This window comes from Ovis aries, chromosome X (assembly GCF_016772045.2).
Source record: "Ovis aries strain OAR_USU_Benz2616 breed Rambouillet chromosome X, ARS-UI_Ramb_v3.0, whole genome shotgun sequence".
Classification (NCBI taxonomy): Eukaryota; Metazoa; Chordata; class Mammalia; order Artiodactyla; family Bovidae; genus Ovis; species Ovis aries.
The window spans coordinates 50,368,703-50,380,774 of record NC_056080.1 but is presented as its reverse complement, the minus strand read 5'-3'; the positions used below and the strand labels follow the sequence as shown (position 1 = coordinate 50,380,774).

The 12,072-nt window shown below is 39.7% G+C and overlaps 1 long non-coding RNA gene across 1 annotated transcript; it reads left to right on the top strand.

Annotated features, from left to right (window-relative positions):
- The first annotated feature begins 6,099 nt into the window (after window positions 1-6,099).
- LOC121818372 (uncharacterized) lies at window positions 6,100-11,134 on the top strand. The gene is made up of 3 exons (XR_006058426.2): window positions 6,100-6,808; window positions 7,283-7,415; window positions 11,022-11,134. It is a non-coding gene; the product is annotated as an uncharacterized LOC121818372 (long non-coding RNA).
- The last annotated feature ends 938 nt before the right edge of the window (window positions 11,135-12,072 follow it).

Sequence of the window (12,072 nt, the reverse complement as noted above, 5' to 3'; positions counted from 1 at the left end):
GCGTTTCTCATGATGTACTCTGCATATAAGTTAAATAAGCAGGGTGACAATATACAGCCTTGAGTTACCCCTTTTCCTGTTTGGAACCAGTCTGTTGTTCCATGTCCAGTTCTAACTGTTGCTTCCTGACCTGCATACAGATTTCTCAAGAGGCAGGTCAGGTGGTCTGGTATTCCCATCTCTTGAAGAATTTTCCACAGTTTATTGTGATCCACACAGTCAAAGGCTTTGGCATAGTCAATAAAGCAGAAATAGATGTTTTTCTGGAACTCTCTTGCTTTTTCCATGATCCAGCAGATGTTGGCAATTTGATCTCTGCTTCCTCTGCCTTTTCTAAAACCAGCTTGAACATCAGGAAGTTCACGGTTCACGTATTGCTGAAGCCTGGCTTGGCGAATTTTGAGCGTTACTTTACTAGAATGTGAGATGAGTGCAATTGTGCAGTAGTTTGAGCATTCTTTGGCATTGCCTTTCTTTAGGATTGGAATGAAAACTAACCTTTTCCAGTCCTGTGGCCACTGCTGAGTTTTACAAACTTGCTGGCATATTGAGTGCAGCTCTTTCACAGCATCATCTTTCAGGATTTGAAACAGCTCAACTAGAATTCCATCACCTCCACTAGCTTTCTTCCTAGTGATGCTTTCTAAGGCCCACTGGACTTCACATTCCAGGATGTCTGGCTCTAGATGAGTGATCACACCATCGTGATTCTCTGGGTCGTGAAGATCTTTTCGAACAGTTCTTCTGTGTATTCTTGCCACCTCTTCTTAATATCTTCTGCTTCTGTTAGATCCATACCATTTCTGTCCTTTATCGAGCCCATCTTTGCATGAAATGTTCCCTTGGTATCTCTAATTTTCTTGAAGAGATCTCTAGTCTTTCCCATTCTGTTCCTTTCCTCTAGCAGGGGGGTACTCTTTCTGCCCCCTTCAGATGCCTATGTCAGAAGCTTTCTCTATCTCCTTTATAGCTTAATAAAACTTTATTACATAAAAGCTCTGAGTGATCAACCCTTGTCTCTGGCCACGGATTGAATTCTTCTCCTCTGGAGGCCAAGAATCCCAGCATCTTTTCCTTCAGCAACAATCTTTCAAAAGTAAAAGACGCTTAATCCTTGGAAGCACAGTTATGACCAACTTAGATAGCATATTCAAAAGCCAAGACATGACTTTGCCAACAAAGGTCTGTCTAGTCAAGGCTATGGTTTTTCCAGTGGTCATGTATGGATGTGAGAGTTGGACTGTGAAGAAAGCTGAGTGCTGAAGAATTGATGCTTTTGAACTGTGTTGTTTGAGAAGACTCTTGAGAGTCACTTGAACTGTAAGGAGATCCCATCAATCCATCTAAGGAGATCAGCCCTGGGTGTTCATTGGAAGGACTGATGCTGAAGCAAAACTCCAGTTCTATGGCCATCACAAGTGAAGAGTTGACTCATTGGAAAAGACCCTGATGCTGGGAGGGATTGGGGGCAGTAGGATAAGGGGATGACAGAGGATGAGATGGCTGGATGGCATCAGTGACTCGATGGACATGAGTTTGGGTGAACTCCAGTAGTTGGTGCTGGACAGCAAGGCCTGGCATGCTGCAATGCATGGGGTGGCAAAGAGTCAGACACGACTGAGTGCCTGAACTGAACTGAACTGAACTGACCTGAAGTACTCGCTACACCTCAACGAAAACTCTGAGGTAAATCCTTAAGAAATTTCCATTGAGTATTTTCAGGAATTATTAATCGTCCATCCTCGGCCTGTAGCCATCCTTTATCAGTAACTTTGCTCCACTTTTCTCATATCTTTTAAATTCTTCCTCAGTATATTGTGGGTTTTCCTGCTCCACAGGACCTGTCCAGATCAAAGGTATCTGCAGTGAAGGGGTTTCCTAAAGTGCAGCTTTTTTGGCTTGACAGTCACCCAGCTGATTACCTTCAGCTACTTTACTCCCATCCCTGCTGTGCCCTTTGCAATGCATAACAGCTAATTCTTTAGGACAATATATATTCGTTAAAAGTCTCTGGATCTCTCTAAAATGCTTAATACGTTCTCTTGTTGCCCTTTTAAACTCTCGTTCTTTCCATATTGCAGCATGAGCGTGTAAAGTCAAATAAGCATCCTTGGAATCAGTGTAGATATTTGCTTGCTGCCCTTTGCTTAACTCTAGAGCTCGGTTCAGAGCCAAAAGTTCCACTAACTGAGCACTGGTTTCCTGGGGGAGAGATTTTGCTTGTAAAACCTGTTCAGCAGTCACCAGGGCATAACCTGCTTTACGCTTCCCATCCTGATCACCAACATCAGGGTCTTTTCCTGTGAGTCAGCTCTTCCCATCAGGTGGCCAAAGTATTAGAGATTCAGCTTCAGCATCGGTCCTGCCAGTGAATATTCAGTTGGTTTCCTTTAGGATTGGCGGTTTTGATATCCTTGCTGTCCGAGGGATTGTCAAGTGTCTTCTCCAGCACCACAAACCAAAAGCATCAATTCTTTGTCACTCAGCCTTCTTAATGACCGAACTCACACATCTGTACATGACTACTGAAAAAGCCATAGTTTTGACTCTATGGACCTTTGTCGGCAAAGTGGTGTCTCTGCTCTATACTACGCTGTCTAGGTTTGACGTGGGCTTCCTTGGTGGCTCAGTGGTAAGGAACTCGCCTGCATGGGTGTACCTATGGCTGATTCTTGTTTATGCTTGACAGAAAACAACAAAATTCTGTGAAGCAATTATCCCGCAATTATAAAATAAATAACGTGTTAAAAAAAAAAGAATCTCCCTGCAATGCACGGGATGCAGGAGTCATGGGTTTCACCCTGGGTTGGGAAGATGCCCTGCCATGCCCCCATGGGAGGAGGGCATGGCAATCCACTAAAGTATTCTTGCCCGGAGAATCCCATGGACAGAGGCACCTGGCAGGCTACAGTCCATGGGGTCGTCAAGAGTCAGACACCACTGAAGCAATGAGCAAACATGCACACTAGCTTTGTCATAGCTGTTCTTCCAAGGATCAAGTGTCTTAATTTCATGGCAGCAATCACCATCCACGGTGATTTTGGAGCCTCCAAAATTAAATCTGTCCATGCATCCACTTCCCCGCTTCTGTTTTCCGTGAAATGATAGAACTGGATGCCATAATCTTATATTTTTGAATGTGGAGTTTTAAGCCAGCCTTTTCACTCTCCTCTTTCACACTCATCAAGAGGTTCTTTAGTTCGTCTTCAGTTTCTGCCACTGAAGTGGTATGATCTGCACATCTGAGCTTCTTGATATTTCTGCCAGCAACCTTGATTCCAGCTTGTGAGTCATCCAACCCAGCATTTCCCATGATGTGCTCTGCATGTAAGTTGAGTAAGCAGAGTGACACTATTCAACCTTGTCTTACTCCTTTCCCAACTTTGAAGCAGTCCGTTGTTTCATGTTTTATTCTAACTGTTGCTTCTTAACAATCGTACCGGTTTCTCAGGAGACAGGTCAGCTAGTCTGGTACTCCCATCTCTGAGAATTTTCCAGTTTGTTGTGATCCACACAGTCAGAGGCCTTGAGGTAGTCCAGTCAATGAAGCAGAAGTAGATGTGTTTCTGGAATTCCCTTGCTTTCCCCATGATCTAACGAAGGTTGCAATTTGATCTCTTGTTTCTCTGCCTCTTCAAAACCAGCTTGTATGTCTGCAAGTTCTCATTCCATATACTGTTGAAGCCTAGCTTGAAGGAGTTTACTAACCAGAGGCTTCAGAAATATGGGACAATCTAAGCTTGAGGAATTGGAGGGTATGAATGAAGCCCCATAAGAGAGAGAAGAAGAGGATTCTTTACTTTCCATGTTGTTAGCAAGCTGGGCAAGGGCTAGAGCATACCTTCAAGTTCTTGTAGGGCAGTAGCCTTTACCTAGCAAGTCATAAACCATTCTGCAACTGTAAGAGAGGGAGGGAGAGGGCGGTGAGTGGGAGCCAGGCACCCTGAGTGGATGTGAGAGACCCATTAGAAGGGGGTTGACAATTAAATGGAGGGGGCTTTGGACTAGAGCAGATGTGGTGGACATGGGAAAAGTAGATGCATTAGACATTTTTGAAGTAAAATGGACAGAACTCAGCAAGGATATTGACTTGAGGTGAAGGAGAGGGAATTGTAATCCTGGTTAAGACCAGGTTTCTGTGTCCTGTCATAAGGGTACAAAGGTGTCATGGGGAATCCTGGAAGTTGGCCAGGTCTGGGAAGAATTCCAAATAAGATTTTTTATGTTTATGAGCTCAAGGTCTAGATGGATACAATAACCAGTATTTATATACTTAAGAGATCCTTTTCCTTTTTAAAAAGTGAGGTCAATACACAGAAATCACTTGCATTCCTATATACTAACAATGAAAAATCAGAAAGAGAAATTAAGGAATCAATAAAAAAAAAGTGAAGTATTGAGATATAATTTATATACAGTAGAAGTGAATGCTTTAAAGCATTACCGTTTGTCGACTTCTGACATATGCATACCATTGTATAAATACTATGACAAGGAAAACGTAGAAATCGTCCCATTGGTTTGAAAATGCTCCCTTGGGCTACTTGCATTCAGACTCCTTCCTGCACTCCTATACCCTGGCAACCACAGATATAGTTCTCTGCCTCTAGTTGTGCTTTTCCAGAAATCCATTGACATGAAATGATATAATACATAGCTTTCTGTGTCTGACATCTCTCCTTGGCACAGCTGAGATGCATCCTTGCTGTTACATGCATCAGTAGTTCCTTTTGAAATGACTGTGTAGTGTTCTTTTGCACGAGTATACTCTTCTGTTTTTCTTTCATCTATATACCAGTTGTTGAATAGTTGGGCTGTTTCTAGCTTTGGCTATTAGGAGTACATGAATAGAATATTTGAGTAAAGGTCCTGGTGTGAACATGTTTTTCTTTCTCTCGGGTAAAACTGGGAAAATTAAAACTCCTAGTAAGTAGGAAAATTCCCGCTATATAGAATAAGAAGAATGTGCTACTGGAGAAGAGTGAAGAAATAGCTACAGAAGGAATGAAAAGGCTAAGCCAAAGTGGAAACAACACTCAGCTCTGGATGTGCCTGGTGGTGAAAGTAAAGTCCGATGCTAAAAGAACAATACTGTATAGGAACCAGAGGTATATTCAGAGAAACTAGTTACCAGTTCAGAGATTTAAATGTGCAGTGCTCCAAGAAAAAAGTGGAAACAGAGATATCTATTTATGTACTTATTCCATGGAAGTGAGTAAAGCCATTGGGAGTATGACGGAAAACCACAAAGCAGAGAAGGAATTGGTTTATCAAAGCATGTATAAAAATAGATATTAAAAAACGTAATATCTATTTCTGTCATGACTGTCTTTCTGAGACACATTCTCCACTAAGGGTAACCTGGGACTACCTATCACCACAGTTTGTGGATGCATAAGAAACACTGCACTGGAAAGAAAAATATATAGTCCTCAAGCCCCTTTCTCATCCTCCAAAGACCCTGCGGTTCCTGGACTCTGCCTCAATGGCGGGAAAACCTCAACCCGCACTGCACACGCCCAACGCAGGGAGCATGCGCCCAACGCAGGGAGCATGCGCCCAACGCAGGGAGCATGCGCCCAACGCAGGGAGCATGCGCCCAACGCAGGGAGCATGCGCCCAACGCAGGGAGCATGCGCCCAACGCAGGGAGCATGCGCCCAACGCAGGGAGCATGCGCAGTGTGTTCGTGTGCGCACGCACCCCTTGCTGCGCATGCCCTTTGTTACGCATACACGTTCCTGAGCATTCTGTGAGGAGCATTGGGCCTGAGACGGATCTGTTTATTCAGTCCCTGTTCTTTCTCACTACTTGAGACTCACCAGGTAGGTTCACAAATGTGTCCTGTCTGGAGTTTAAGTGTGCGTGTATGTGACGGGGAGCCAGCGAGTTTTGGGCGGGTCGGGCAGTGCGATCTGGCGCCTTTGAGGCAGAAGGCCTTCAATGTAGCCATCTTTCTCCTCACAAGTGTCGCGACGCCATAGTTCTTGCCCTGGTGGCTGGAGAGGAAGGGCAGTGGGCAGAGGAGGGCAGGGGGTAGGATGATGGTAGGGGGAGACTTGGGGGTGCTATTTGAGATATCTGGTTCATTGTGGCCCTGGAACTGACGACAGAGCACAGAATCTGGGGCCGGCAGTGGGACGTGGGCAGGGGGGCAGGGTGGGCGATTAAGGAAAGGCCTAGAAACTGGACCGCAGTGGGGTTGTGACTGTATCGCGAGGTTTGCGGTAAGGTGCCAAGAGAGAAGTGGACCGGTTGCTCTGTATGCAGCCTCACCTCAGCCACAGACACTGAGAAAATCGCCATAGTCAGGCTGTAAAGACTGAGGCTTTCTTCATGTTCCAACTGAATTCCAAGGGAGTTGGGGAAAATAGGTCTGGTGAATAGGAGTGTGACAAGAGCAATAGTCCTGAGTTTTTAAATTCCTAGCAGTATTTCACTAAACATCTTCATGATGGAGAATTCTGGTGTGAAATCAAACTTCCTCACAAAAATGCAGCCTTCCTGTGTATCTGAAGGTGATTTCTCTGCCAGGTTAGGATAGACACAAATGGCTTTGCAAGTGACTGTATTTGGTGTAACTGAAATGCATGTACACTCATACATAACCAGAGTTTTCTTTTCAATGTATTTTCACATTAAAAAAAAAGTCACCATATGGTCATAAAAGTGATCAAATATAGCTGTACTCTTAAATTCATTTTCTAAATCACAATATTCTACTTTGAGGGAGAAATATGAGTGGGCAAGTGGCGTCAACATTGGGACCTAGAGATCAAGATTCCTCCCAGCTGGATGAACCTGTGGTCGTGAGTACCTTACCATTTGATGTTTTCTATTAGCACAACTTTATTTTTGAGAAAATGATGTTAAGTAGTACAGATGCAGTGATAAAGGTCTTCCATGCTGATAAAGGGTGACAGTTTGTCTTAGGAAGGAACATTGATCCAGATGTATTACAGTCTGGTGTTGCCTGGATGAGTATCCTGTTAAACTCCCTGGAAATGTGCCAAGTGACTCTCTCCTCCTGCTTATTAACAATATAGTTCCATCCCAACATAGATTGAAATAACTTCCAAAGTCTTTCTGGGTAACTCTTATGGGAGCTAACTCTTCTCTATGGCTAGAGTAACTTTATTGAAAGTAAGTGCATAGAATTGTGTTGGGAAAATGTTTTTAGGTTTACTTAGGATCAGATATATCTATGTATTATGTATATTTATGCTGTTAGATGTATTAACAACAAAATGTTTTTATTTGCATGCACACTCTACTGGGACCAGCGGCCCAGTGTTGAGCAACCTGAGCAAGAGGAACCACCAGCTGAGATTCAGGATATCACACCTAGAAAGGAGGAGGTCCATGGAGAGGATCCAGTGAATCGTGATGAAGAGGAGGAGAAGGATGCCTCCGAAGGTAAAAGTGTTTTTGTGCATCATGCCTTAAGACATAACCAATAAGAGGAGGAAAGGAAACATTAGAAAAAGACTTCAGACAATTCCTAAAAATCTGAGGAGAGTATAGGTTGCAGGTTAGTGTGCTTGCTCAAATTTTCCCTTGTTTTCAAGACAGAGAGAGGGGGGCAACTAAGTTGTCTGAGGACAACCCTGGAAAAGGAAAATGGTAATAACATTCCCGAAAATTCTGCTTTCCTTTTTCTCCAGCAAAACATTCCGGGAATAATGCTCCTGAGGTTCTTATTCATCACATTTTTAGCATAATAACCTAAGGCTTTGAATTCATAACACCGAGGGAATGAATATCATCATTCCCTTGTTTATACTGTATGCTTTACAGCTGAATTGATGCATTTTTTAAAAAAAGATTCTGGCCTGGAAGCTGATCTCCAGGAATTGTCTGTGGCAAAGACTGGGGGTGAAGGTGGAGATGGTCCCGATGTCAGGGAGGAGTTTGCATCAAATATAGAGCCTGTTGAAATGCCAGAAGCAGGTATGTCATCCATTCAGAAAATAATTTATGTTGTTTCTGTTTTTCAGAATAGTATATCTTTATTAATATAGAGGGAACATTACTGTTATTTTAATAATAGAGTTCACATATTCGTTGAAAGATAGTTCAGACCCCAGATGCCTGAGTGCCTGACTTACAGACTTTCAAATAAAGAAACAGACAGGATCAAAGCCATATCGAATTGAAAATAGGAAACCGTTTTCTTCTCTTGAATGTAAGTACTTGAAGTAACAGTTAAAGATTTTCAGGTTCTTTTATAATTTCTGTTTGTAGGAAATATGGAATGCATTTGTAATCAATATCAGTTTATATGAGATATGCTTAGGCATCCAAGTAGGTTCCAGTAGCAGCTTTAGCATAATGTGTGTGATTCTGTGAAATCCCTTAACTTCTAAACTCACCTTTACTCATAAGTTGTGAATTCAGAACAGATACACTAAAATGCTGATTTTTCAATGCTAATTTTTGCATTCTCTGATTCTCTTCGACGGAATGCATACAAGAATACTCCGTTTTTTGTGATGTATTTATCATATAAAATATAATCATGAATCAAATTATAACGGGAATTGAGATTGCATTTTCTGATGGGGGACACATGTACACCTGTGGCTGATTCTTCTCAATGTATGTCAGAAACCACCACAATATTGTAATTAGCCTCCAATTAAAATCAATTAATTAATTTTTTTAAAAAAGAAAATGAGCCAACATTCTGCTTGATGTTTGTTAAATTCTCTCAAATTCTGAATTCTCTAGCTCTTAAAAAACTAGTTGCATTTTAAATCCTTTCCCCAGTGAACTTGAAATGACTGAATCATAAAATGGCAAAAGATAGTCTAGTTTCCTGTTTCTGTGGCTAATCTAGTTGAGAGAGTGCATTTAGTCCGTGATATTCAAGACAGGTGTGAGTAAGATACCTATGCTAAGCACACTAACTGCCCCCACGTTTGGTCTTTTTTTGGGGCGGGGGAGGTTGCTTATTTTAATTGGAGGATCATTACTTTATAATACTAGGATGGTTTTGCCATACACCCCAGTCTCACTCTTAGAGAACTAATAAAAATCTGAGCCTCATGATATAATCGTCTCTAACCATACCAAGTATGTTATTTCGCCTCTTTGATACATGAGTTTAAACTCTTTTGAAGGCCAAAGATTGTAACTCCAGTTCTTCCCGCGTAATCAACTTAGTATGTGATCAACTTAGTATCTTTCACATATGTGTTTTCCAAATTGCTGACAGTGAATTGCACAGTTCTGATTTTAAAGAACTTCCTAGTTAGGAAAGAATTTACTGTGTATTAGCCTTCTAAATATTTTCACTTTACATGTTTTTCCCCATTCCATTACAACAATTAGATGAAAATACAACTTTCAGACTACTTTCAAGTAACTACAGGACATGATTAAAATGTTCTCATAGAAAAATCTTAGCCCTCAATATGTGTGGTATTTAAAAAGAAAATACATAAATTACAAGGTACATAAATATAAAGTCCTACATCCAACATAAAAGGCAAATAAAAGAGCAACAGAATAAACCTAAGGGATAAAGAAAAAGATACTTAATAAACGACAGGTATAAATTGTTAGGAAGAGGAAAATAAACTCAACTAATAAATAAAGACAATGTGCTGGTTTACATAATTTTTAATATATATTTATACACACACACATTTTTAAATATTCTTTTCTGTTGTGATTTATCACAGGAGATTGGACATTAGTTCCCTGTGCTATATAGTAGGACCTTGTTGTTTATTCATTCTGAATATAATAGTTTGTATCTGCCAACCCCAAACTGTCAGTTCATTCCTCTCAGTTTACATAATTGTGAAGAAAATGGACAAAGCCCAAGTATACATAATTAGAAATAAGAACAAGACACTAACATTATATTATAGAATTAAAACTGAGTATAATCTGGAACTCAAATATTTTCAGCATATTGAGGAAATGGCTAGTAGGGTGGAAAAACAAATACTATTTAACATACCCCACAGTAACTAAATAACATCACAAATACCGTGGATGAACTTTTGAAATTGGTCAGAGTTTTCTCTCAAAAGTCAGTATCATTTAGAAACAAACAAAAAACTTTGCTTCTCCAGATTTTCCTTCTCTCTTCCTGCCTGTTTTCTCTCTCACTCATACTCCCTCTTGCTCTCCCTTTTCTTTTCTTCTCTCTTTTTTTTCTTTCATTTTTGGTGTGGCTGTGAGAAACAGTCCTATTTCTGCTTCACATTTTGATGTCCCCATGTCGCCAGTGATAGTAATGACTTAAAATTAGTGCATAATATATAATTTATATATATAAATATATATATTTAATTTATTATATATATTATATAATAATATAATATAGATTATTATATATTATTATATATAATTTATTATACCAACTGGAATGCTTTCCAAGGTGAAAAGAAACATTTAGAATTACATGCGGGCCGCAAGTAAAAAGGGGGACAAATGTTTAACTGACTTAAAACAACCATATCAGGCATAAATTAGAACAAGTAAAACTTTCTCCACTTTTCCACAGTAGAGAAGAAACAAATGTAATACTGGCCTTTTTCTTTACTTCACTTAAGCAGTAACAGAGATAACAACTGTTTAGCTATCCTCTATTCAGAATATTATTTCAAACCAGTGCATTTAAATGATACTTTCTGGGGATTTTTTGTTTCAGTTTTTGTGTATTTTGTTTTTCTTAGGGTGTTTTTTGTTATTAGATATTTTACTGAATATGTACACAGTTTTGCCTTCTACTGAAAACTACCTTCTGATAGGCTCCACTGATTTCATTTGTCCTGAACTCAGTGTCCTTATTTTCTTGTGTAACTAGGAAGAGTAGTGTGTTTTTAAAAATACTGGTAATGTGCTTGAAAAGTCTATAAAATCCCTAGAGAGGATTAACTGAAGGTAAGCCAAAGGGTCACCCTTAGTGTTCTTGTTTTAGTCCATTTTATAAAACTACAAGTGCAGTGAACTTTGTATACCTCTCCTGTCATCGAAATAAAGTTCTGCTAGGTAACTTTTTTATAGGTGAAGGGCAACCATTTGCTTGAAAGAAGATAAACTGAAACCATCTATGCTGTTCTTCTGTTGTGTATTTGACTGTTAAAGTTCTGTCAATAAAGTTTCGTCTTCTACTGGCACATGTTTTGTTAAATTTATCCCCGGGTATTTAATGTTATTGAAAATTCATGGTTTGTGATTTTTATTGTCTAGCTGAGGATGTATGTAGAGATAGAATGTCGGTATATGGATTTTCTGTCCAACAATTCCTCTAAATATGCATATTAATTCCACAAATTTAGATCCAGATTGTTTTTGCTTTTCAAAATATGCTATTAGATTTGAATATCAACAATTTCTACTGGCTTAAACCTTAAACCTTTCCTCATTTTGCAGCATTGAACAAACCTGGCCAGAATAGTCTTGACTAAAGCAGATGTTAATCGGCATTTTCCCCAATAGGAAATGAAAAATCTTCTCCATTTCAACCTGTTTACGTTGCTTTTTTGTAGATTTACTTTGTCAGAGTAAGTTCCATTCTATTCCTAGTTTACTGTCTTGAATATAGATTAATTTCCATCAAACCCTTATACTGCATCAGTTGTGATCATAGAATTGTTTTCCCTCCATTTTTCTATTAATGTGGTGAATTGCATTGGTAACCTTGTACGTTTAAACCACCCTTGCACTTCTAGGGTTAAAAAAATTTGGTCATAACATATGCTTTAGGTGTAATCTACATGTTAATGCATATACATACATATATATACCCACACGTGAAAAATTCATAAAAGCCTTCTCTTGAATAAATGGATTTAAAAAACGTGCCACCCAAATCTCATATGGTGTTCCTGATGAAATTATTGACAGAGAAATATTTTTTAAAACTTAATATATTTCTATTGTCCTGTAGAGAAATGGAATGCCAAAGCCATTGTTAAAGGTTGTAGGGAGACAGGACAAAAACTGCTGTCAATGTCCATGGCAAATGGCACAGCATATCTTTCACACATTTCTGACTTGCCTTCCAAGTATTTTTGGGTGCAGGGAGAGAACAGCCACAAACATCTTTTTTTCT